Source organism: Chaetodon trifascialis, chromosome 16, assembly GCF_039877785.1.
Source record: "Chaetodon trifascialis isolate fChaTrf1 chromosome 16, fChaTrf1.hap1, whole genome shotgun sequence".
Lineage (NCBI taxonomy): Eukaryota > Metazoa > Chordata > Actinopteri > Chaetodontiformes > Chaetodontidae > Chaetodon > Chaetodon trifascialis.
The window spans coordinates 21,383,630-21,411,108 of NC_092071.1; the positions used below are offsets into that span (position 1 = coordinate 21,383,630).

At 42.7% G+C, this 27,479-nt stretch overlaps 1 long non-coding RNA gene across 2 annotated transcripts in view; it reads right to left on the reverse strand.

The window, feature by feature from the left end:
• Positions 1-13,554: 13,554 nt before the first annotated feature.
• Positions 13,555-27,479, reverse strand: part of LOC139344262 (uncharacterized) — a 46,546-nt gene continuing 32,621 nt past the window's right edge. For both annotated transcript variants that reach the window (XR_011603152.1, XR_011603153.1), the window contains exon 3: positions 13,555-14,441. This is a non-coding gene — a long non-coding RNA (uncharacterized lncRNA). The remainder of the gene's footprint in view (positions 14,442-27,479) is intronic.

The window sequence follows — 27,479 nt, forward strand, 5'->3', positions numbered from 1 at the left end:
CTTATTTACCTTTGTCATTTATTTTCTGTGTCTTCTGCTCCAAGTCAAAGCCAGGGAGCAGAGAGCAGAGCTCATCAGGCAGTACAATCATCAGGCCTGTCGAGAAGTACATCCTGACACCCAATTAGCTCAGTTCAAATGTTGTTCCCGAGCCTACTGAACTGCAGCCTCCGTGCTTTTAGAGTGTGACAGTGTGTGTCATGTCATGAGTTCGTCATCCTGTCCCTCACGTGAGATTAGGTGGGCAGCGATGCCCAAACTCAATATTGTTGAATGAATATTCCAAAATGACAAATGGAGTGATCAGTAGACTTCACGCTGTCCTCCAGGGTGAGCTGAGTGTCGTCTGCTGTCAGGAAATCAGACCCACTGCATGCTGGGAGAAAGCAGACAACAGCTGCTGATTCCTCTAATGAGAAGTAGATGGTGTTTGAAATCACGGTCGTCCCACTCTTCATCACCTTGACCATAATTTTGCAGAAAGTTTCATAGTTCAGTCTTTTTTTAAAAAACCATGACTAACATCTCAGCATACAGTAATAAAATGATAAAACCCATAAAAACAGCAAATTCAGTTTCATTCTGTAATTTGTTTTGAGTTGTAACAGGTTTTGTAATCATGGGTGATGAGTGTGTGTGTGTGTGTGTGTGTGTGTGTGTGTGTGTGTGTGTGTGTGTGTGTGTGTGTGTGTGAATTCACACTGCAGTTCAAATTAGAGGATGACAGCAGTAACTAGATCACTGAGGAATCAGTGTGATAATGAACATATAAAAATGAAATTTGTTTGCACACTTGAATGTTAGTGACTGTGATTTAATATTCATTAGCTGATGATCCACTAAGTGTTAATAATCACATAAACTCAAAGTGACAAGCGATCATTTCTTGATGATAAGCAATGGGTGTTCATGATGTATGTGCATTCATGCACTGAGTCATCGTGACTCATGCATTAGTTAAGCATTATTAAACCATATGTGTTGTCACGATGAATCCAGCTTTGCCAGCATTTTAATTCTGTGCACTCAAAGGGACGTCACAGTGAATAGTGATTATGTCAGAAATGAAGGTGACATTTCTCAGTCAAACTGGCTCAAGCACACAAATGAGTCCATGTCCGAAAGCCTGAGCCCTTCTGTTCACTCGTGGGTGTTTAATCACACAAACTGATCAAACATCACAGACAGGATTAACGAGCAGGTTGCGCTCCGTGTGTCGAGCAGTTGGTCTGGTAAATGACTTCAAATATTAAGAAAATTAGACTGTTTGCAATGATTGTGTCTTGTGAGTTCATACTAATGGGAGAAGAAAACATGTCTTTGCAGGTCGACTCCTCATCATCAAGATGAATTAGAGCCACCACAGTGAACACGGGTCTCCTGGTGGACTTTGGGAGTTTAATTTGACTAGATTAGATTATTAGAAAATTGATAAGCAACTGCTCTCACAGGGACTGAAGAGCTGGAGATAAACCGCTAGCAGAGTAGAGTCCCGCTGAATATTGAGTTACAGCACTGCTTACTTACCTCTGCAGAGGAGACTATGCTTTCAGTCAAGTTTGTTGGTTTGTTTGTGTTTGTTTGTCAGCAGGATTAGGGAAAAACTACAAACCAGATTTTCTTGCAACTTGGTGGAAGGTTGCAGCATGGGCAGATCTGAATCACACAGCAGATACAGAAATTATTTTTTACTTTTGTTAACATTGCCAGATTTTGGCTGACTCTGTGCTTGAGGCACAGGAGGAGACACAGGAGGAGACACAGGAGGAGACATGTTTGTGGTCCTTATTTTACTACACTTGAGGGTGTGAATAAAGAAGGTAAAGTAACTTGAGGGAAAGTCTGGGATCTACTTTTTATGAAGACTTTTAATGAAGGCCATTTGTTTGAAATGTTATATTGTGCAAACTGGCATGAAAGTGCATCCATTTATGAATGACTTTCCCCACAAGCTAGCTTGCCACTACAATAGTTAGATCAGTTTCAGAGATATCAAACCACGTAGCACAGTTCCAGCCAAACACTGCTCTGATTAAACCTGCAGTGACCACTGTTCTACTTTATTGAAGCAGCACAGAGCTAACTCTCATGTGTACCCAGTCGTACCTGAAGAACATGGTCGCCACCTCCCCTGATTCTTACTGATCCGCCCTTTCCTCCATCTCTTCTCATGAGCAGGAGCTTCAGTGTTTTCCATCTGCGCCGGCTCCGCGGACTCTTTAACTTCACACATATCTTGTTGAAAATGAAAACACGCCTTTTCAAAAATACATGAACAGGTTTCTGTCTCGGCTGGCTATTCCTCAAATATATGAACCTTTGCAAAATATATGATAGCTAACGGCAGAGTCAGGTTTTAGGACAAACAGAGAAGGAGGAGGTTGAGAAACGACGCCGTGTTGTTTGTCGCCGCTCTTGCCCAGCTATCCAACCTTTCTTTTTATGGTTTCTTTTATGCTGTGAAGATAAATCAGCAGGCGCTACAGGAAAGATAAGCCACAAAAAAGAAACCCAAATCATAAAACCTTCAGATGTTGACTAGATCCTGGGTGTAGCTTCGAGCATCATCCACAGCTGTACTGGTAAAATAATACTTTATGCTAAGATGAGCTGGATGGCAGCGCTGTCATGGTCACTTCTCACTTTCACTCACTGGTAAAGCATTAGAGGACTGAAGCCCTCTCGTTCAAATGGAAATCCCCTGGCCTTTCACTCCCTTCAGCACCCTTCCAGCATTTGTAAAAGATGTCGTTCATGGATGAGATGTAGGCCTATGACACATATTTCATCACTGACTTTCAGGCATAGTTTGTCAGTAATGTCAAACCCAACTTAACATCATCCATCCTCACATCCCAACGAGGATTCGCTCTGACTTTTAAAGGTTGTTACAAGTGAGTTACTGAATTACAAGACATTGAAAGAGCAATTATTCATTTTAATAATGATGACAGTGATGTATAGTACAAGGTTTATCAAATCTGGCACATACATCAGTGGCTGTGCAATAATTATCTGTGAAAAGAAATATGTTGTAGTTTTTTTTTTTTAAAGTACTGATTTAATGTGGTCAAACAATTGTAATCACTTGTATGAAAAACTGTATATACAGCATCATTACCTTGGAAATTGATCTGTAAACCAGCATTGCAGTTCAACAACAAGGCTTAAGAGTCCAAGTGTCAACAGCCATGCTTGCAGCAGCATGAGGCTCGAGGCCTGCCTAAGAATGGCAGTGCATTGAGCCACGTGCTAACATCACAATGCTAACATGCTCAAAATGGCAAATGCTAACATGCTGATGTTTAGCAGCTGCTTACCATACTTACCATGTTCATCATTATAGTTTAGCATGTTAGCATACTTACAGTTGTTCTGTAGCTATAACAGAGAGTACAGCTGAGGAGCCTCTTAATGTTACCTGTAAACCTGAAGGTTTCTAACTTAAAACTGCTTTCAGCTGGTGGTTAAAGGTGGAGCACAGTGACAGCTACGTCTGTGTGACAGTCCACCTTAATGTCTGCTGCAACAGCAAGACAACAGACCACTGACGACAAATATGATACATCATTTCGTTGTCTTGCAGCGCATCACTCCACCAATCTAAATTATTAACACCACAGACAAGGTGAGCAAGGTAATTATGTAGTCCCATATTAAATAAGGATGAAAATATGAAATATAGACTATTTGTATGTAGTTAGAATTCATGTGATAATCCCGATAAACATGAGTAAAGGTCATCTACAAAATAAAGCGTCCCAAAAATAAATCTCATGTTACGTTAGTTTCACAGGGCGTTAATCAAACTCTTTTTCTGATGGTGTCACTAGATGACAGGTTTCCTCCTGAGGGAGACATGAATGTACAAAATGTCATGGAAATGCAAACAATAGCTTAGACACTTCATGTGAAACTACAAATGTCAACCTTATGGTGGCGCCAGAGGAAAGCTCATGGGATCACTGATAGATTTACCGTCTGGGAACCATGATTTTCTGTACCATCCTGCAGATGTTATAATTTTGCCAATGTGAAAACTTTGACCTCACCATGGCACCAAGGGAAATGTTAGGCAATCACCAAAGTCATTAGCAATCGATCCAAGAGTATGAGATATTTCATTCCACACCGTGTCCCTGCAGAGCCACTCCACCACTGAGGCTGAAAAAAATGTTCCAGGAAAAAGGCTGTTTTGTCAGCACACACACACACACACACACACACACACACACACACACACACACACACACACACACACACACACATACACACACACACACACACACACACACACACACACACACACACACAGTGACAGAAAGAAAGTGAAGTTGGTCAAAGTTGTAAAATGTGCGTTAGTGTCACCTGCTGGTGTGCGTCTGTGGGTACGAACACTGTCAGACTAATTCACAGTGACAGCATGGCAGCCGGGGGAGCTCGCTCTTCTTCTGAACTTCTAAACACAGTGGTTCTGCAAATTAACATCATTTATATCTTTAAGCTGTTGTGGTCGCTCACTTGAGCCCACAGCTGGTCACAATCCCACCATGTTTGTTTACTCTCTCTGCCACTTCTAATACTGTGATGTGCTTTTTTTCTGTACGGCAGGCATGAAACTTCAACAGGAGTCCCATAATAGCAAGAGGAACAGTTTGCTGATAATGTAGCTTGATTTATTTGAGAGAAATGCACCGCATTGTTGACTGAGGGGGAGCAGGGGTGTCACTATGCACTGACTCACGTATTACAGAAAGACATATTATCTCTCTTACCTCCAGTGGGGTTCGGCCACGCACATACTGTAGCTTTGGCTGGTTGTCGCCTAGATTCTGAGGTATCTGTCGCGTCTTCGCCCACCAAAAAACAATGGAAGTAAACAGAATTCTGTTTGTGTTGCTCACAGAATTTTGCAGCATTTAACGCTCCTGTTGTGCCTGATTAGACCACCTCTCAGGCAGTGGTGGAGAGTCACTCAGTGCTTTCACTCGAGTACTGTACTTAACTGCAATTTTGAGATCCTTGTGCTGTGTTTGAGTATTTCCATTTAATGCTAATTCATACTTCTACTCTATATTTCAAAGGGGAAATGTTGTTTTTTTTTTACTCCACTGCACTTATTTTACAATTCTAATTACTGCTTTCTTTGCTTGTTTTTGCCTTGTGACCCTGTACACAAAAGCAGTGTGTAGCTGGGGCTCCTTCTCATATTTCAGATGTCTGTGTTGTTTGCAGTTCCACTAAAGAGACATTTCCCCTTTAAACTTCTCAGACGGTTTCAGTTTAGTGGTTGGTTGAGGCCCACAGAGGTAAAATGATCTGATATCCCGCATAAAAGCAAATATTCATGCCAAAGTCTAAAACATGAACAGAATTTTTGTATTTTTTTTTTCTAAATTCCTGCCTCATTGAACATCTTGCGACTCTTCAGATTTCTTTGGTGACCCTTTGGAGAGGGCCAGACCCTCAGATGGGTATAACCTCTGGACTGAACCATCTAGCTCCACCTTAACCTGCTAACAGTAAAGTGCTGCTTGATGCATCAGTATTAATCATCTCATATATATGATCATTTTTTCTTAAACCACTGTTCTCAGGACTGTGTGGGCGTAGACGTGTTTGACTGACATCTCTCGCACTCTGTTATTTTGTTGCATCTGTTAGGGTGTCACACCTTTGCAACATTTGCAACATTAGCAGCTGTATAAGTTGTAGTTTTACAGTTGGAATGTGTTCTTACTTTTCTGTATTTTAATCAATTCAATTTTTTGTACTTTGAAGTTCCTGTTTTTATTTCATTAGAATCCAGAAATGTTCTAATCTTTATTCCCTATATATTTTTTTACCGTTGGACAAAGCTAAAGACAGAACCAGACAGCTGGCTGCTGTCTTTAGCTTGTTTAATGAACTGTGACTTATTTAATGGATGTTATCTAAGGTATTAATCTTCTCATCACTCTGTCTGCAAGAAAGTGAATAAGTATTATGTGTTTAATTATTTCTGTTAACTGAAGAATCCACATTTTGGTCATTTGTAAAAAGAATACTTTTAGTAAAAAGTCACCTTTTGTGGAACAAAATAAAACTGAAAATTCTGCAGGAGCTATAGCCAAGCTAAACAATGGTGCGATGGAGGGTTCATGGTGGTTAAGCTGTCGTGACATCCGTGATAAGAAATGTGGCATTTAACTGCTGATGTCCCCACATCTGCCACAAGATGACGCCAGAGCTCTCTCTGGTGACGAGGCAGCGCTGCAGGTCCTCCATCCAATCACTGACAGTGAGGAGTGCAGGAGGATTCGACCTGAGGATATGAAGCCACAGTGAAGTGAAATTACTGACTCATTCTTACTGTGCTATTTCTTACTGGATGATGCTGGGGGACATGTGGAGAGGACAGTAAATGCAGTCCTATTTAAAATCTATATCAGAGGGTAACAAACTGTACATTGGTTTAGTAATTCCAAAGGCCTCTGGCATAAAGAGCTGTCAGTCATTTCTCCTGCCTGAAATGTTTCTATCTCTGTGTTGAGGCCTGAACTTGCTTCTCACCAATGATACACTGTCTCCTTAACACACTGAGAGCACAGCAGCTCCATCTTCTGTGTTCCAGCAGCTAATTCTGACACAGGTCTGTCCTCTCCATTAATTTACATCATTGAGACGGAGCCGCAGTGAAACGGCTGTATCCCCCCTCTCTGCGCTGATGGATGTCTGTCTGACAGGCTGTTGCCTGAGGAGCAGCAGCAGCAGAGTCTTGTGTGAAGGCACCAGTGAGCCTGTGAGGGACGGAGACATCTGTATATTCAAGTTTTCTGCTTGTGCAATGTGCTGCTCAGTGTGCATGGCAGGACACGAGGAGGTGCACGCTCGCCTGGCTGCGTGGCGAGCCGTGGCCGCCATGATTGCTGTGTGAGACTGTGAAATAAAGATGAATCAATATACTGAAGAGATGTATACAGTGCGTGTGTGTTCAGTGTGGAGGCCTATAGTGGTTTGCTGTATGCAGGCTTGCAGAGGCCCAAAGCATCTGAGCAAATTTTATCATTTCATGTTCTGCAGCGGGATTACGTAAGCAGTGATGAATGCAGTTTAAATGTTTATTTATGCTTTCTGTCACCGTTGAATGGATGAGAAGTAGCACCTATCATGAACAACACAAAGAAAACAAGTGCAATGGGGAGAAGTACTTATATATTTGCGGGTAGGGCTTTAAGTGGAGTCATAGGAAAATCTGAATTCATTTTGGCTTCTTCATATACATTAAACTCAGAAAGCTGTGGGCATTTAAAGCTTTCAAAGGATGTGACCAGATTCAAAAATAAAGCTATGAGGAACTTTGGGAATATAAATAAGTTTGTTCCAAGCAGCTGTGTGACAGAGGACATGGGGTGGATCCCTGCGAGGTACACTGTGTTGGATGTATGAGTAGGCTGTGCAGCTAATTGGATACGAATTGTTAAAAAAACTAAAAGCTTCATGTGGTCTTGGGCAGATTATAGGCATACTGTATTTCAATAAGTGGGGCTGAAACAGTGCATGTTGGTTTGATTTGAGATTTTGTTCTTCAGTTGTCAAATGAAAACATGGCTACTGACATTTGGAAGAAGCCAAAACTAAGAACATATGGTTTCATCCAAACTGAAAATTGCACTGAAAATGACGGAGAATGAATGGAACGATCTCGGAGGTGTGGAAGCTAAGCATTAGTGTTAAAGAGCAACAGACTCTTTATGGTGAATACATTTTGTTTCATATTGTCATTTATCTAACTTGATTGTGTCATTTGTATCATAACTGAAGAATGAGGTTATTCAGTAGAACTAAAAAAATAGATGCTTTTTGTTGGAAGATGTTAGATTAATAAAAGACTGTGAAACTTCCACTTTTGAAATTGTACCTTCATCAGATGCCTCAGCTCCTGCTGCTCTGAGCTAAATGCTTATATCTTCATGCAAATGTGCAAACAGTGACATTTTTTCAGGTTTAACATTTTCCACGTTCACCATCTTAGTTTATCTAAATTCAGCTAATTAGCACTAAACGCAAAGCACAGCTGGGGCTGATGGGAGAGTCATTAGCTTTGCAGGTATTTGCTCACAAAACAAAGTCTTGCAACATTTTCACCTGATGATGGTGCTCAATGAAAAGTTAAGGGATCAGCAAAGAGTTCATGCTGAGGGGACCACAAATGGAACGACGCAGCCGTCCACAGAGTCACAGTGCATAGCTAAAAATATGTGGTACTCTATGGTTTTTCTAAAACATGATTCTTTTCTTCGGTCTAGGGACCTTTTAAAGTATGTGATATCCAGACATGATTTGTTTTTCATCAGCTGCTGGAGGTCTTTGTTTATGTGATGTCTTGTGCCATGCAATCCCATGTGGTATGGACCATATCAGTGGAATAAAATGAAAATCAAAACTACATTCATTCATTTATTCATTTCACAATCAGTTGATAGGAACTGAAATAATCTACATTTTAGCGATACAGTATAAACTGCAGGCCTGCATACATCTTTGCATGTAGATACTGAGAAGCAGAAAACTACAAAGTGCATATATTTATCTCCAATGACTTTACTTCTCAAAATACACACACACACGCACAGACACACACACACACACACACACACACACACACACACACACACACACACACACACACACATATATATATATACTTTCAGCCGTAGTCTGTGGCTGAGTTTATGGGTTTCAAGCCTCATTTGTCTGTGAAGCTTGTGAGACTCCCGGAGGCCACTTACAGAGACACAGTCAGCAGATTCTGCTAACATGTACAAGCATGATGTTTATTTTACTCATCAGAAATCAAAGTCGTCTTTGTGCCAAGCAAGGATTGGATTCCCAGGCTTCAGAGCGGTCTCTTTGAGCTCAGTGTAGCGTTTGCAGGCTGTGGTTGAATCACAGTCACAGGGATTTCAAAACAGCTGGGAAGCCTCATCCAAAACCTTCACGCACAGTGCTGCAGTGAGACACCTCAGCAGAGCGGAGGGAGGGCTGTTTAGTGTGCAGAAACTGTAAATCGAGGGGAGGAAGGTTATTTCATCCTGAAGTGCTGTAAACAGTCACCATTTTTTTTGACTGCACTTCATTTAGCCCATTAGTTTCTGTTTGCTCCTGATAGTCTTTCACTTTTCTTTTAAAGGCAACAACACCTTAGTTTGGATTTTCTGTTTCTTTGACATGCTGGCATGAAGACAGCAACTCTTGCTCAATTATTCCTGCATGTAATACTGCTCAAAAACAAAAGGCTCATGCTGCGTTCATGTCACATGGGAATAATTGAAGAAATGTCTTCTTGTTAAAAAACTAAGTGCTGATATTTGAAGCATGTTGACGTTTAAAGACGCAGTCGCTGCACTTGTCTGCAGATTTTGCTTTCTCCTCTTAAGCTTTTACACATGTGCACTTGGTTTTGGAGTTCATGTTTTACATAAAGCCAAACATAGAAATGCAAACCACAAATGACAAATCCAGCAAGTTGCATGTTCTTTTCATGTCAGCAAAAATGCCTGAGGTCAATCAGTTCTTCTGGTTTATGTAAAGCTGAATGTATAATTTTGTACTTTCCTTGTTAGTGACATCAGCATTCAGGAGGATAAATCAAAGTGCACCACTGAGTCTCATTTCTCATGACCAGAAAGCTCAGCTGAATGACTTTTTCAACTACTGTACGAGGCTCTTATTTACTCTCTGACCCACATGGCATGAAACCAGCATCACTGCTGTAGAGGACTGGACAGTCATCCACTCACCTGTATTGTTATTAGCCCCTGACCCTCCTGAAAACTTTATTTAGATAAAATTCAAACACTACTTAGCATTTCTGAACAGTTTATTTACATGGATTTCGGATGTATCAGTATGCAGATGTAAATACAGTTTGATCTGCACCTGTAATTATTGCATGCACAGTTAATGAATGACTGCAAGATAACGGTAATCACATTCGGTGATACATGATTACAAAGATGAGCAAATCTTTGTGTTATTAGAGCTAATTCAAGCCTGTAGCCTAGTGTTATTATGAACTCTGTCTACACGTGTACAGATCATTCACAGGTAGGTTTAAAATGTTTAAAAATGTGTTCCATTTTCTAAGAAACAAGCAAACAAACAAACAAAAAAAACCTCAAGGGATGCTTACTAAATTTCTTGTGGGCCTTTCATCAGCATCAGCTGTCATGGAAAGAGAAGACACGTTCATGAATCAGTAAGTTCTACATGAATATAATAATAATAATAATATAAATTGATTAAATATAGATACATGGAGTATATTTAGAAAGCATACATTCCATATTCATATTCAGCATGAACACATATTTGATGTTCTCTCACTGTTACTCATTTATTGTTTGTGTATGCACCACTTACAAACTCTTCTTAAAACGCACCTTTTTTCTTTGGCTTTTCACACCACTTAGGTTGTTGATGTTATGTGCACAGATATTTTATCATTTTATCTTCTTATCTCTTAAATCTTTTTATTTATTATGTTTTATTGTGTTTATTTTACTGTACAGCACTTTGGAAACCTTTGTGTTTATTTAAATTGTGCTTTATAAATAAAATGGATTGGATTGGAAATGTCCTTGTATCTTCTTACAAATACATTATTATGTGTTATAGAACATTTCATAAAACAAAAAGCTAAATAGGAGGGTTTTAAAATATAAATAATTCAATATATATGTGATAATATTATTGTAGTACTGAGTGGTAAGTGTTTGAAACACATCCTGTCACACGTTACCTTTACTGCCCAGGTATTGGGTTGAGAGGTGATGGTGATGGGCAGCGTGCTGTTCACTGGATTGCCTTGTGTTTTACTGTTAACATAAGTATGCAGACGAGAGTAATTCCTCTGCGTGAGATCCAGTGGCTGGCTCATACCTCGCCTCCTACCTAACATGTGGATTAGTTTGTTCAATACTGAATGTGTTTGATCCCGACAGTGTGTTCTACTGATTTGTTAACAGTAATCAAAGGCTGAAAGCCTTGTCCTCACAGCTTTGATCAGAAATTCATGGCTTTTAAAGCCCTGACAGCAGCCATTCCCATATCAGCCCTAATCTGGGAGAAATGAAAGTCCCTGTCATGACAGCTTGAATGAAAAGTGTTGAATTGTCTCCAGTCTTACATTGTTTATTATCACTGTTTATTCTCATCCATCTGAGATTCTGTCTTCTTTCATTATCCTATTATACAGCTCAAAAATGTTCATATTTTGGCAAAAAGATCAGCATTATTCATGACACAACACACAGTCCAATCTGCTTTATTGAAAAGATGATACCTCTGGATGCTAAATGCTAGCATGATCCACTCAGCTGCATCACTGTGGGAAGAAAAACTCAGCATTTATACAAAATGTAGAAAAGTGAGTACAAATCGACTTCTTTGTAAGCAATTGTTTTATTCCGTAGACATTTTCTGAGGGGAAAATCAATCCATCTCCTGATTCATGAAAATTTCCAACAATTAAATTGTTTACAAGAAACAAATGTTTGTCCTGCACAGTTCAAATGCAGCTGTCTGCCAGAAACGTCTCCACAATGAGTAACTGAAGTAAAATATCAGCGCAGTGGAACACAGTACTCTAATGATTTTAAGATCAATGAGCGAATGAAATTGATATAAAAAGCTTTATTCACATGTATATCCATAAAACATTCAAAGTGTGTTTACATGTTAGTTGTTTCCATATGTATTATGTTAAAAATGTAGATAATCGATTGCACAGTTTACATGTAACTTAACACCATTTATGCTGTTTTTACACCAAGAATACTCCTATTCCCTTCACTGGGAATATTTATCCTAATATTTACACTATTTATATGTACACAAACTAGAAACCTCAAATACCTTAAGAAGCAGGAAAAAATTGTTAGCAGCTCCACATGCGACACATTAATGAGCACTAATGGAATCCTCGTAACAGTGTTTATTTGATGTCTTCAACCACAGACCAGAGAAACTGAAACACTTGGAAAGATGGGAAATCAAAAGTGCTGGCACATATAACAAAAGCTATAGAATGTCTGACAACAGCTTTATAATGCAATTAGACACGGCTAACCAGAAAGCATGTAATCCAGTTATAACAGCTATTGCCAAGACTTTTATTTTGAAAATGCACTACCCAAATGAAATCACTGCAATGTCACAAGCACTGCGCCAGTCAGTTATATGACCTCCGAGTTAGATGGGTCTAAAGACATGAACTCATGTCATGGCTTTGCTCAGTATGTGCAGCTTTAACGCAGCAGTCTTGGAGGAGTTCTGAATGTTTTATCAAGTGGAGTTCATGCAAAGTGTTGCTGCTCATAACCTGGTGGATGATGGGAGCTGATATGTCTTGCAGCCAGCAGTGGCCCAGGCTGAGCTCCATGCTTTGTTCCCAGATCGCGGGGTTAATGGTTTTCCATACTGGGTGGTGAGGAAGGACCGGCGCAGGGTTTTCAAGCATTCTGTGTCAGAAAATTAGGATGCAGCCTCTGTTGTCAGAGCCGGCGAGCTGTCTGCCACTTTCCCAGCAGCCCTTGGGCCGGTGACAGGGAGATGGATGATATCTGCAGCCTGGCTGCACTGCTCCCCCAGCGCACACAAACACACAGATACAAGGACACACACACACATAAACACACACACACACACACACACACACACACACACACACACACACACACACACACACACACACACACACACACACACAGTCTGTCTCTTATCCCTACGCACACAAATAGAGCAAACAAAAACACACCTACACACTTTTTCCTCCCTTTCTTACCCTCGTACTCTTTTCCTCTGACACACACACACACACACACACACACACACACACACACACACACACACACACACACAGTGTGTATGAGTATTTGTCTAATACACCACTCTCTTTCTTTGTTGCCTTTGGCAACAAAACCAATATCCTACATATCAAGGGGAATGAAGTGAAAACAATGAAAATGTTTTGAGGGGAAACTGCAGGATTCCTTCATTGTTTGCTTGCATGGAATAAAACATTATATTTCTAAATAACCAAACACAGACGATATTATTTATTGCTGTTTATTGAAATTACTCCATTTCCAGGGTTAGAAATGTATGAAACATACACACTATAACTACATTTTCTGTCAAAATACAAGAAAAAATGATCAGTGAATGAATGCATGGAAACTGGTTATAGCATGTGAAATACAGAATATTTAATGAACACACATTCCAGATACTTCTTAGTACAATATCTCTATGCAGATAACTGAGCAGATAGCAATGGTTATTTTACTTGAAGATAACACACACTTGTCTCGTCCTTCACTGTAGTTATGGCTTTGGGAAGGAGGCTGGACTTGAACCTGAAAATGTATGTGTATGCATTACAGCAGCGTAAGGTGTGTGTATGTGTGTGTGTGTGTGTGTGTGTATGTGTATGTGTATGTGTGTGTGTGTGTGTGTGTGTGTGTGTGTGTGTGTGTGTGTGTGTGTGTGTGTGTGTGTGTGTGTGTTAAGTCCTTAAAAGAAGTCCATCCCTTGCCTTCTGTGTCTCTTTTGCGCCCCCCATCTCCCTCCTCCTTTTCTTCCGCCTGTTGTCATTGTCCTTACCTGCTATCCCGCTCGTCGCCACGCTGCCGATGTTCCTGCAGTCGCGACCAAATCTAGCGGCCATGTCACCTGAGCAACAGCCGCTGCATGCTAATGAGGAGCTGAGGGGAGGGCGAGCTTGACTCTGCTCTGCGCTGGCAAGAAACGCCCTCTCCACTTCACTTCAACCCCCACCCGTTCACCACCACCCCTCTTCTTCCCCTTCCTTCTCATCACTCTGGAGGAACAGAGGGAATGGGGGGGGGGGGGGGGGGCTGTAAAAGGCGAAGGATGGGAGAAAAACAAGGAGAGGAGAAGGGACAAATAAGGCGAGAGTGATGTTTGAGCTGAGGAGAGGAGAGAAGGGGGGAATTGGTGGGATGAGAGAGAGGGAGGGTGGAGAGAGAAGGAGAACGAGGCCTGGTAGGGAGTGGGGTGTTAAGGGAAACATCCATCACTGATTTAAGTGACTGCAGTGGGACAGAGCTGAGTAAAAGGTCGTCTGGTCTCTTTCTGAGCACAGTGGGCACCTGGGCAGAGCTGAGCAGCTTCCAAAAGACTCCAGGCTAATTATCTCGTGCAGGCCGTCTGTTACGGCAGTCTGACACTTTTACTGACTCACTCTACTACTGCAAGTGTGCAAGCAAAACAAGGCAGACATACACACAAACGCTATCCTCCTCTCTTGCGTGCTAATAAAAATTAGACAGACACAGAGAGAGGGACTTTCTCGGAGGTTGTTGTTTTGTCGCAAATGCAAGTTGTGATGTGTCTTACCTTTGAGTGCGGAGAAAGACAGACAATTGCCAGGGCTCCTAGACAAGAAGAGATAATGACAGCAATTTAGAATGAGTGTGGGAAAATAGAAAATGCAGGACTGACCGTGTTCACCGCCTTTCACAAGGATGGGAAAACCCTCTGTGAGGAAAATATAGCAGAATTTATCTTTGGCACATCAGCTCTTTTGTGGTGGGATATCAAAGACCATCCCTACAAAATCAGCATAAACACACTGTGATTATCCAACTGTCCACCTGCCCAGGAGCTGAGCGGATGCACTTGAGGACACAGTAGGAATTTGCGGCTGCGACCTGTTTCAGAGACACAAAGCAAACCACCAGAATGTGACTAGGCTGGCCGAACGTGTGTGTGCGTCCAAGCATGTGTGTGTGTGTCTGCTACAGTTACAATGAAGTTTGATTTCGAAGCAGACGTCAACTCATTTGAATCTTTATTTAACAAAATAACTGACTGCAGCACTAATGCAGTGCTGGCATAAAAAAAGAAGAAGCACAGAGAGGCTGAAAACTCGGACTGGGCATCTCTGCCACAGTTACAACAGTTCAACTGTCTGGTGGCCAAGGGGTTAAAAGCTTTTGCCTGTGGCGACAACGCTAGGCCGGCTATAGGTCACATTCAAGTCCCAGCCACTGGATAGCCACCCTGCAAGACAGAGCATAATTATCCCAGCCAGTTACAGTTCAATAACTCCATCAAGCTGTTAGCCAGATACCAGGTTTCCCTGGCAACGCCTCCGAAGTGAATCACAGATCAGAGAGAGAAGGGGAGATAAGACCGGACCCGGGGAGGGAGCCAGGCAAGGAGGATCGAGGGGAATACACCCTCAAATAGTGGGGACTTTTGGACAATATACTGTAAACACACATGTGCAATGCACACATGTTCCCGCGGACACACACGCACACAACAAACCAGGTTCCAGGTTCCAAACCAGCATTCCAGTTGGCTGTGCCGACACCTCTGGCCTGCCAGGCCGTCAGTCTGCTCCCTTTGAGCTTTTTTGTTTGGTTTTCAATCATCAGCCCACTTTCCAGACTCCTGCACTGCACACAGGCCCACCGTGAAAATCCTCCGGTCTCAGCACAGCTCCACTGTCCTTTCAATAGACACCCCCACCTCCCACAGCACTTACTGTAATCTGAAAAAGTTAATGGAGTTTATCTCTCATCCCTGTCGCCCAGAGAATTTTAAAGAAACTTTTGTGCTTTCGATGCACAGGGATAATTACATTACGAGTGGCACTACAATTTATACCCTTGATTGAATTAAAAACAAAATTGAATTGGCTGTGGTGCAGACTTTAAGGGGGAGGGCCCTCTGCGTACAAAATGTGTGTCTGCATTTTTTTTTTTTTTTTGCACGGGTGTCATAGGCATAGTGTGTGTGTGTGTGTGTGTGTGTGTTCAGGTGACTGTCTGGCCTCCTGCCGCAGTGTCTGGAAACTCAGACGTCCCCCACCCCTGCCCCCTTCCATTCAACGCTGCTCCCCTATCAGGCATACCTGACGCCCCCCCCGCGCGCCTCATCCCCCACCCCGCTGCGATAAGAGACCAACTGAACACTAAGCTGCTTCACTAGACAACACAACCTGACAATCGGTGCAAAAATAAATAAATAAATAAACCCTCTAATTCACTAAATCCATCTGATTTCCATGTCAGCTCGAGCCCAAATCCAAATGTGGCGGATAAATGTTAATCTGTCCTTATTACTTTTATCGGGGAGCGATGTGGTGGCGCAGTGTGTTACATGACCACCTCTGAACAATGGAGTGTAATCTCTCCAACACACACGGGTCCATCAGCTGGAGCCTTTGGTTTATCTACACCTATTCAAGGTCTGAATCAATCTTTCCTGCAGGAACTTGAAGACCAGCTGAGTCTAGAAACCACGCAGTGAATGTTGTTTATTGAGGGCAAATAATGATATCATATCATTTATATTTTGCTGAGGCACTGCGTTAGTTATTTGCACACAAAATGAAGCAAAAGCTGAATTTCAGCTTCATGAATTCAGTTTCTACATATTTGAACATCTCACTTGTTTTTTTGACATTTTTATTGAATTTTTCTAAATTGCAGCTGATTTCTAATTTTCATTTCTGTACAATAGTTTGATTGGTTCTGTATAAACACAGCACAAAAATGCTATTCTTGAAGGACAAAAAAAAAAGCTAATATTGCACCCTGTTGCGCAATAATTTGACCTTGACAACCATTTCCAGATTCACGATGACAACATCTTACAGTATTACATGAAAATGAAAAGATTTTGTGAAATGAGCATTTCTGGGATCTTTTGTTAAATACATTCACGTTTCATACACTTTAGTAATTCAGAGCTGAGTGGCCTTCATAAATCATTCTGCATTTCCTCTGAAAATATGAATAGATCAAGTTAGCAGGAAAGCAAACGCAGCTTTAACGTGTTTCATAAACACTATGCTCAAAAGGTCAAACATGCACAAAGCGAACTCATTTGCTCAAGTCAATAAAAAGCAGCTTTTGCAGAAAAGGCCTTTGCAGAATGTCCCTGAAGGAGATTTCCCTTTTTCCCTGTTGTGTCAGATGCAGTGTAACGTTCAGATGGCACAAAAAAGATCTACTTAGCGGTTGTTCACTGTGAACTAGTTTGACTTTGAACAAAGTTTGTATTCCCCATTCAGTGGAGTTACAAAGTAGCCGGGAGCTGATTTTTACGGGGTGATATTTATTGGATCCTTGGCAGATTGCTCTGAGCATGCTGCTTTGTTACTGTTGGGGGAGCGGTGAGGATTTCATCAGTGGGCTCGGGTGCTGCCAGACTTTGCTGCGTGTCAGACAGACCCTAATAAAACTGTCTGGCTGTTTTGTGGGCACCAGCTCCGCTCTGGCTGTGCTGCGTCTGACTGCTCAGCACTTGTCGCACTGTGCCTGGCTGTTTGGTATTCATGGGGCATGGCACTCCTTCAGCTGTTGCTGGGGGCTCTGTGGCATAGGCACAGACTGATTAGTTGGCATCGGCATTGTTCAGTATGAAACCAAATGGGGAGACGGGAAGAAAAAAAACATAATTAGGGAGAGAGGGAGACTGGAGACTGGGAGAGAGATGGAGAGGAGGGTATTAGAGAGAAAATCAATTGTTTTGAACTGCATTCCTAATATGGGTAATTTAGCAGAAATTAGGTTTTCAGAAAAGCATGCTGCCTTGGGAAAAATTGAAAGTTTAAAAACCAGGTCAAGCTGTAATTGTGAATGAAGTCACACCTTTGGATAGCAGAAAGGAAAAGAACTATTTTTTTTAGCGGGCCTAATTTATTGTAATTTCACTTCTATAGTCGTGTTCATAATAGACCAATCCAATATTTTCATTTTCTATTCAATGTTCAATCTTGTCTTTTTGCCAGCCTGTCTCGCTGAATAACAATGTCTGCTTGAGTCGTCCAACGCCTCCAGTTTAAACATCGATTTAGACCATTAACCAATTTGGTTGTGAGATCTCATGACAATGGCAAATTCTGACAGAAATGATCAAATTAAGAAAGCTACCAAATTCCTGTGGAACTGTTTCAACTCTTAAAACGTCTGCTCATTGATTGTTATTGAACACTCTGGAAGGTGTCTGTCCTCCTTTAACACAGTCAGCAACACTGTCATTCTGACATTTTAAGTATTTTTTAAATCAGAAACATGATGCATGTGACAATTTTTAGCCATTTTAGTTGCTATTAAAAATGAATTTGTTCGGAAAAGAATTAACTGCTCTGTAATTTTGAGAGTACATTTATTTAAAATGGCATATTTGGCTTTTGTGGGATTTCTATGAACGTGGAAAAACTCTGGAAGTCTTAGGGAACTGATATAAAATTGATATTCTGATACTGATTTTGAATTTCTAGAAGTGTCAAACATTTGAACATTTAGTGACAGCTGGGTGAGAAATGTTGAATATCGTGAAGCAGTTGGACTGAAATGACAGAATGTATAAATGTGTAAAAAAAAGAAAAGAAATGAGGTGAAAAAAATGAGTTAGCTGCTTACAACAGATGAAGTTAGCGGAGTGTAAACTACTGCGAACTATAAAAGGTGTGTGTTAGAATGTTTCACGACGTGAAAAACCGCAGCGGCAGATGTGGCATTCGTCTCAGTCTGCTCCTGCAGCGTCTCACTGAAGCTGGACTGATCAAATTCAGAGCGACTGCCTGCTAATGGAGGATCACATAGATTGGCTGGGGCTCTGTGATACTTTGCTGTGGTGGTGACAGGGGTTAATCAGCACAAGTCTGGGGTATGGTAGCTTGGAGTGGTTGGTGTCCTGCCATTTCTAATCAGATCATGTGTTAGTCGAATGGTATTCAAACAACGATGTTGACACAAAGAGAGATTACAATGTCGGTTGACAACACAGTGCAGCGTAGACGTGTGTTTTGGTTTTACAGCGATAACACTGCTGCGATCACGGAAGCCGTTTTCGATGACGCTTTCGGGAAAATAAAAAATTTCGGCTGTAACAAACATGCACATTCCTACATATACAGTTCCATCGGTGCTAAAGATTACTTAACATTTTCTAAACGATGATGATGACTGAACTGAAATCCAACAAACATTTGCTCTTAACTGTACACAACTACTTCCTTTTCATGTCTCAACTCCTCTTTCTTTCTCATGATGTCCCTACCATATATATATATTTTTAACAGTAAATCGGTTGGTGCTTCATTCCGACTCCACCCTTGGAACATTCGGTAGAAAGTCGATTGTGCCCTCCGCCCGCGTCCCAAGAGCCTAACCCGTGATTTTTTATCAAGAGAGCTCACAAGTTAGGGTCTCAGGGAGCAGGTGAAGTACGATAGAGTCTACTGAGGAGCCGCAGTCGGCTGCAGGGCACTGACACCTTTCCCTCTCCCTCTCTCCTTCACACACACACACGCGCGCACCCACACACACACACACACACACACACACACACACTCACACACACACACACACTGTCTCTTCCTCAGCCAATGCCACTTAAAAGTACACGATTTCTGCCCAAAGGCAGCCACACAGTGTCTGTCTTTTACGAGGCATGGTCTGCAATCAAAAAACAAAACGGCTCTGCGCCCCGGACAGAGAAAAAGGTTCCCATGTTCCTCCTTTCCTCCACTGCAGATAACTTATTTTGCTCAGAAGGCTCAGCTTGATTCCTGTGCACACAAAGACATGCAAAGATAGAAACATTTTCAGACAAATGCTTACACACATTAAATTCCCACGAGACATCAGACAACAACAGCGGCAGCAAAAGAGAGCAGCGATGACAAAGGAAGACAAAGAGGTAAATTTGTTTATAAACGATCTTCATCGCAGGACCCAGACAGAAGCAGAAGCAGAGGCTCAGACAAACAGACAAGCCTGCACTGCCTGCTCTGTGCTAACTAGCCTTTGTGCTGGAAAAGGAAAAGCCCCCCAGCCAAGCAGCCAGACTCGCCTCTTTGTCCTAAAGAGCGTCGACTTATCATCAGTCTACATTTCTCTCTTCCAGGATAGCTGGACCCACACCCGTCTGTTGGGCCGTCCGTCCGTCCGTCCGTTTGCATTGACTGACGGACGCACAGAGCCACATGGCAGCCTCAGCCTCTGGCTTTCCACCACAGGGGCAAGCGTGATAGTGTTCGCTCAGACATTAAGTAAAAATACACAGAGCTTGGAGGCTCTGCTCTGTGGTTGCTCAGCATTGACGAAAACACAGGTAAAACTCCACACTGACTGCAACACCCTCGACGCCAGACCCTACCACCCACCCGCCGAACTCTGCTGCCATGGCGGCAAGCTTGGCACGCACTAAGTTGTCAGTGTCAAAAGCAACAAGCTTCAGTCAGACATGAAACAGCTTCTGTTGAGCAAAAAAAGAAAGCTTCAGGCAGAGCTGGGACCAAAGAATCCAGATATTAATTGCCATAAAATACCAAACTGCAGTCAATATTAAAAAAGTAATATTGAAAACATTCCCATGCCATTTTTGCCTGTCATGTACCCAAACACACCACTGACTGCCCCCACCTCCTCCACCCCGTCCCCCCATCCGCCACCCACCTCACAACTCCTCCCCCTCAGACTACAAAAAAAAAAAAAGGAAAAAAAAAAAGAATTGGATAGATGTCTCTGACTGTCTCCTTCTCTCTGGGGAACGCCAGGCAAAGTGGAGGCTTCCGGAAATGAATGCTCCGCGCCACCCGACCCGTTGCCTCACACGCTCACTCGTCTGTCTGCCACCAACTACGCCTTTTGTTATCCGCCTCTGAGCTGAGGATGAGGAAGAACAGAGGGAAAAAAGGGCAGCGGGAGAAGAAGGGAAAAAAGGGGGGTGAAAGAAAGAGATGGGGGATGAAGCCGAGGTGTCCGCGGGAAGATGCAGCCAGACGCAGGTCAGTGAGGTGGGACGCCTGATCTCCCCCCTCACCTCCCCCAGCCCCCCCCCCCCCCCCCCCCCCCCCCCCCGCACAGAACATTGCTCCATCCCAGCGCTTGCATTGTCAGCTCCATCTCAGCATCTTAACCCCCACCACCACCACTCCTCCTCCTCTTTCTCCTCCTGCTCCAGACACTGGGACATCAGCCATGTCGTGACACTGTCATCTACACCCTCTACTTTTATTTTTCCAACTCTCTCTCCTTCCTCTATCGTCACAGGTCCGACACGATGGGCTGCCATCACAGAAAAAAAAAAAAAGCCAAAAACATTTGCTTCCTCCAGCTGCTGCCGCCGCCACCGCCGCAACCCGCTACCTTTCACTCACCAACCCCCCTCCCCCATTTGACCCTTCCAACCCCAAGCCCTGCCTCTCCAGCATCTACTGCCCCCTACCACTATCTCCACACCCCCAACCTCCACCCATCCCCTCCCATCACACCAGGTCTGTACCTGTCTGCTTGTCTCGCTTGTCTGTTACTCCCTGTCTGCAGCTGCTTGCCCAAAGTGAGATACTGCAGCAGGAGTCTGCAGCGACAGCCCTCGCTCTTTCTCTCCCTCTCTCTCTCTCACACCCTCCATCCAGCCTTTGCTGGTGAACACGTTCCTCCCTGTGCTGATCAATTTCTTCTCTTTTCCAGCGGCGCGCACACACACACACACACACACACACACACACACACACACACACACACACACACACACACACACACACACACACACACTGCAGCAAACTGGTTGGCCATGGAGGAGGATGCACTGTAGCGATCCAACTGTCTTGTAACATGGACTGTAACATAAATGCAGCTTGCACTCTCACATACACAAACACTAATCAACAGATATAGCCTGTGACACAAAATTGAGCACAAACAGTCATCTGAGACAGATGACACACAAACAGGGACACACACACAGACAGAACTGGCAGCACATGCACAGGCGACAGCAAACAAACTAACACGTCCCCTCAAAAAAGACAGAGATACCAACACAGCTCGAAGACACAAGACAGACTGACACTGCAGTGGCTATGCTCAGCTAACACACACACACACACACACACACACACACACACACACACACACACACACACACACACACACACACACACACACACAAACTGTCACACAGAGAGCGATGTGGTCAGTGCAAGCATGAACACAGTCACTGTCACAATATTGTGACCGAGGCTTGAAACCAGCAAGCAGGAGCGTAAGGCACACGGCTGTCGGAGTCAGAGGGGGAAGCAACGGTTAATATTGTGTTAAAGAATTCCTTCGTCACTGGAATTGACATTTTTTTGCTTGTCAAGAATTGCATTTTTAATTATGATATAAGGGCACCAAATTTGCAGACATACACACGTATAAAGAATTTTCCTCTAAACTGTCAACACATAAACATTTGTCTGTCTGCAAGCTGAGCACTGAAACACATCAGGGCCTTCACCTACAGAAACCATGTCGCCACACTGTGGACTGCCAGCTGAGTACATATTTATACGTATACCTACAGCTGTCAAACAGAACATGCATTTGAGTTCTGTAATCACAATTTAATGTCACTACTGAACCCGTATCTTCCAAACGATCTTGCAGGGTCACAAATCCCAAAGAATACCTGAAATATTTGTCAAACTTAATTAACTTTTCAGGGTTACATTCTTTTCTTGTCATTCCAAAGATGGAAGGACATCCCCAGCAGGAATATCCTTTGCAGGGTTTAATGTTTAACAACTGCATCACTAATGGACAGCAAACAAATTCTCTTTTCCCAGAGATTATAAATGTGCTAAATAATTTTATTTTTGGAGAATGGGATATTTTATATAATAAATGCTATGAAAAATAAGGAGACATTTTTCTCATTCTCCTTCTCTCCCTCTGAATGAGTTCTGCCCTTGACAGCTTGTTCTAATCTCAGAGCTTAATCACCTTCAACACCCAGGATAAATTAGGGTTATGACCCTGTGTGACATAGAGGGGGCAGGGAGAGAGATCTGCAAATGTTATCATTGATTGATTATGCCCTTTAATTCAAATGGAAAACAGCAGCTTTTTAACCCAGCTGCAACACAGAAAAGGCTGAACTGGAAAATGTCACTTCATCAAAGATGGCAAATGCGCCGGTACTTTGCTATCCTACAGAAGCACACAGAGGCGAGCCAAACGCCGAAGAGGTGTAGAAGTAAATCCCGCAGCCAATGTCAAAACCGTGGCCAGGTTGAAGTCTATGGGGGATGGTGGGTCTTCGTAGATTGGCTCGGTGATGGCGGTGGTGACGCAGAGACGGGGGGTTGGGAGTTTGCTGTATGCTGAAGCCAGCGGGGCCAGCAGGCGGCCATATAGGTGATCAATCAGCTCCATTACAGCCGTGTCACTGCAGAGTCTGGAGCTGTCGCTGCATCCCACCCATCACCCCTCCACACACACACAAACATTGCTCGCTTCGTTTCCAGTCTAGACTGGAGATATAACCCATTGGTGTGATGAAATTGGTCTACAGGAGCAAACAGCGTACAACGACAGATACGCAATCCAGCCGCTATTAGATACCAATGACACATTTTCAGAGAAGCGCTGGGAATCGGGGCACGTAGGTATCTTATTAGGGTGGGATTTGCCATTGATCAGAGAATACAGAATCAAGTTGTTGTGACAGAGTTGAAGCAGATTCTAATTCACTGGCTTTGAATAGTACCAAGACAGAGCTTTTCAAAGCACCCAAAAATAGGACCGGTTCCATTGTGATTGGTAAGTAGCATGCACAATGAGCCAACATTGTGGCTCATTATGCCGCAGACACTTGCAATGACACCGTTCGTTTTTCTACAATAAGCTCAAAATATCTCCACGCAGCCTGGAGATGCATATCTGTGCCACAGATGCCAGGCAAGCATCAGACAGGTATCCAAACAATGGACTTATCTCAGTCAGTGCAAGCAGCACAGAATGGGAACATGGAGCAGCAGAAGTAGGAGGGGTGAAGGAGGAGAGCGGAGGAGGAGGATAGGGGTGTGGGGGGAGGGGAGCAGGAGGCAGGGAATATGTGATGCACAGCGCCTTGCCAGCCAGCCAGCCAGCCAGCCAGCCAGCGGGACATTAATGACGATCATGTCTTGTCACACTAGCTGTCGGGCCAGTCAGCAGATCCTGCCCTTGTCCCTGCCCTTCTCCAATCAATGCCATTGATCTGTCCCAGGGGTCAAGGGGCAAGAGCGTATCAATAGGGGGAGAGTGGCTGATGCAGCAGGCGGAGAGGGGCTGACTCCAGACAGATCAATGACACCCCCCGTCTGCCATCGGTGTGTTATGATTATTCATTTGCCATTAACTCCACCACATTAAGGGAATATGTTTCCTTGGGAAGAAATAGTGCTCGAGGCTGCTCGCTTTTATAGGGAAGTGAGATTTTATGAGTTGGGGAGCTAAAGTACCGGTCTGGCCAGAACTGTCAGTGTACTGGTCTCAGACGATTTGTTACTAAGGTCTCCACCCGTCTGTGACGTCAAGAGCAAGAAGCCAATCACTGCTCATAGACGGGTACAGGCACGAGCACCAATTGGCTGATTTTACAAGTATTCTGTGCCTGAGTGTCACTCCCCCTGATAGATTCAGATGGCTCTTGAACACCTGAGGAACAGAAAGTAACCCAAAGTGTATTACCCTTGTGTGCTGGATTAATTCACATCTATAAACTTTTTCCCAGATCTCAAAAAAAGAAAGAAAAAAGAAAAAAAAGAAGCAGAAATGTAATCTGCACAATATATACACTAGATCCACTCCACTGACAATGACATAAATGTAACTGGGGACTGTGTGTCTTTGCTTTTCTAACTCAGTGAGATTTATCTTCAACTGGAGCTTTAAAGAGCTCAGAATCTTTGCCATGTCTTTTTCAGTTCGGCTGTACACACGACAGGAGACAATCAGCTTTTCTGGCTTTGGTAGTAAGAGAGAAACGTCAACAAATTTCAAGGCTGACAAACACATACTAAACTGGCCAAGGATGAAGAAAACACACTTGAAAGGTTAAATTCACTGGTTTGTCTTTTTAAGAGTAGTTATCTAAAAGAGGAAAGTAATGACGAGTGTTGAAATGAAGCAGATGGGATCTGATAACTTTGTGCAACAGATATGACTAATCAGTATTATTGCTTGTCCAGAAAATGCAGTTTGGGTATATGGTTAACTGCCTTTGTGGGTTCTCATTCATGGAATTTGGTGTTAAGGTGACACTGAGTCAATGTTGGACTTCATGGCATTGCCAGCACTTTCTGCTTTTCATAATTTGGACTGCAACATACCAAATTTAATAAAGAGAATTTATTTTATTAATACTTGAAGTCAGTGGAAGAACCTTGAGACTTCTGGCCAACTGACTTCAAAAAGGGGCTGTTGCAGCAGTGGAGACTGCTTCATCTTTTTTTTTTTTTTTTCTTTTTTTTTAAATCAGCGGCTTGGACCGCCCCTATCTAATCCCATAATTTATTTGTTCAACCATGCCATAAATGAAGGCCCAGCTGGAACCAATGACTTTTAGCTGTGCTGCTGGGGCAGCTGGACAGGGGAGTGCTGAGGCAGCATGATTCTCAGCAGCGACGCTTTCCTCCACACATCTGGAGGAACGATTGGGGTTCAGAGGTGAGGAAAGATGAGAAAATCACAGTTCTTAAAATAAACTCTAGCAAGGCACATCTTGGCTCTCCATGCTCCGTTAAAATTGTAAGAGCTGAGGAAGAGGAAAAACCCTTCATTTTATCTAAACTGTAAAATAAAGTTTAGATTTCTGATTTAATAAAGCAGCTACATTTGCTTTGATTTCCTGCCTACACTAGTTCTTCATCTGAAGCTGACTTGCATGACATCCCCTCCATGATGTTTGGTTGAATGAGGAGGCGTGATCTTCCTGCCATTGGGGTTACACAATAGGAGATAAAAGAAGTTCTTGGGTTTCCAGGGATTTACCAGGATCATATTCCCTCACAGAAACCTGTTTGATGACAATGAGTCTGTTGGCGATATGAGGCTCAGCAGGACCACCGGGCTTCAATGGAGGTGTTAGTATCTGTCCAGATTTAATTACCGATGATCTAAAAATAGCTGTTTCCAATTATTCCCATTCAATAACTGCACTGATAGGAAGCAAGTAAGGGGTTTTCCAGTGTTGTCCAAGACGAATTCAGGAAGTGAACCTCTGCAAATTAAAAAAAACAAAACAAACAAACCCAAAGACTGGTCTGCCATACAGCTTTGGTAGTGCGGCTTGCATTTCTCACTAACAATGTCAAATGAATAGCCTCACTCACAATCATTTAGCCACTGAAAATCTTAAAAAAATCTGAACAGCTAAAATAGCCTTTAGAGATTGTTGTAAATGATTATACATTCGATAAAATTTCAAAGCACAGCAACAGTTTAGAGGAAACTCTGAGCATCATGTAAAAACGATGCAATCTCAACAACTTGAAACCAAAGCACTAAATTGGAAAAATGACAAAGGATGCAGAAAGGTGGTCCACTCAGTCCTGGCCCTAAACACAGCAAAAAGCAGTGACATCCATCAAACCAAGCAAACACTGTCAGAGTGATAAAGAACTATATCAGAAATTACAACAAGGCTCCCTACTCAAGCTGCATTTCAAATCAAGTCATCCTGAACAGTAACAAACTGTGGTAAATCTTGAGCTGATCTGCTGGGCCATTTTTCTCCTGCGTGGGGCTTTGGAGTCATTTTACAAGCTGTGGCTCAGTGCCAGACAGAGATGAAGTCAGACGCATTCAGCCTAGTGGACAAGTCTACAGTAAACAGAGACTTCAGTGTCGCCGAGGCAAGCTTCGACCTGAAACTAGACCTCATATCACAAATGCATCATTGTATGGAACTGAGGACAATATATCACAAGGCCCAGAGACAATGTATAAACATTCAGCTTTTCCCATGCTGGAAATCCTGGGATATTACTGAGGTCTGCTGAGGCAGAGTGTTGCAAACATCTTTAAATACTGTGGATATGATCATCAAACTTCTAAGTCCGTGAGAAATGCATCTAACCTGAGTCAGCTGCAGAAAAATATTAAAATGTAATATGCAAATGGAATTGCTGTAAACCCATACGGCATGGCAGTCACTGGGATGCATCTGTTAAACAGAACAAGTCAGATTTATTCTGATTATTTTATTTCATACTTTGTATTTATATCGAACCATCTGTGCAACATAATGTTTGACACACAGCTCACATGTGACTGATTCGGATACGGCCCCACGCTGACTAAACAGGCTGAGGTGTAATACCAGGCCGCAAAGATGGAGCAACAGTTTGAAGAGCGAAGCCATTGCTGTGTGAAATAGGTTCCACCACACAATTACACCTTAGTGAGAAAATGGCAATTCCAAATAAGACAATAAATAAAGCACACTTAGAACACTTTAACACTGTATTTTTTTCACATACTGAATTTCACAGTAATAGTTCGAGAAAGTCTTTGTAGATTAAAATACCACAGTGTTGGTTCAACAATCTAATGTGCCATTTGGCCTATTTAGCATAAAATTGCACTTATTTCTGACATTTATCATTATCAGGACTTGATACTTGGGAACTTACGAGG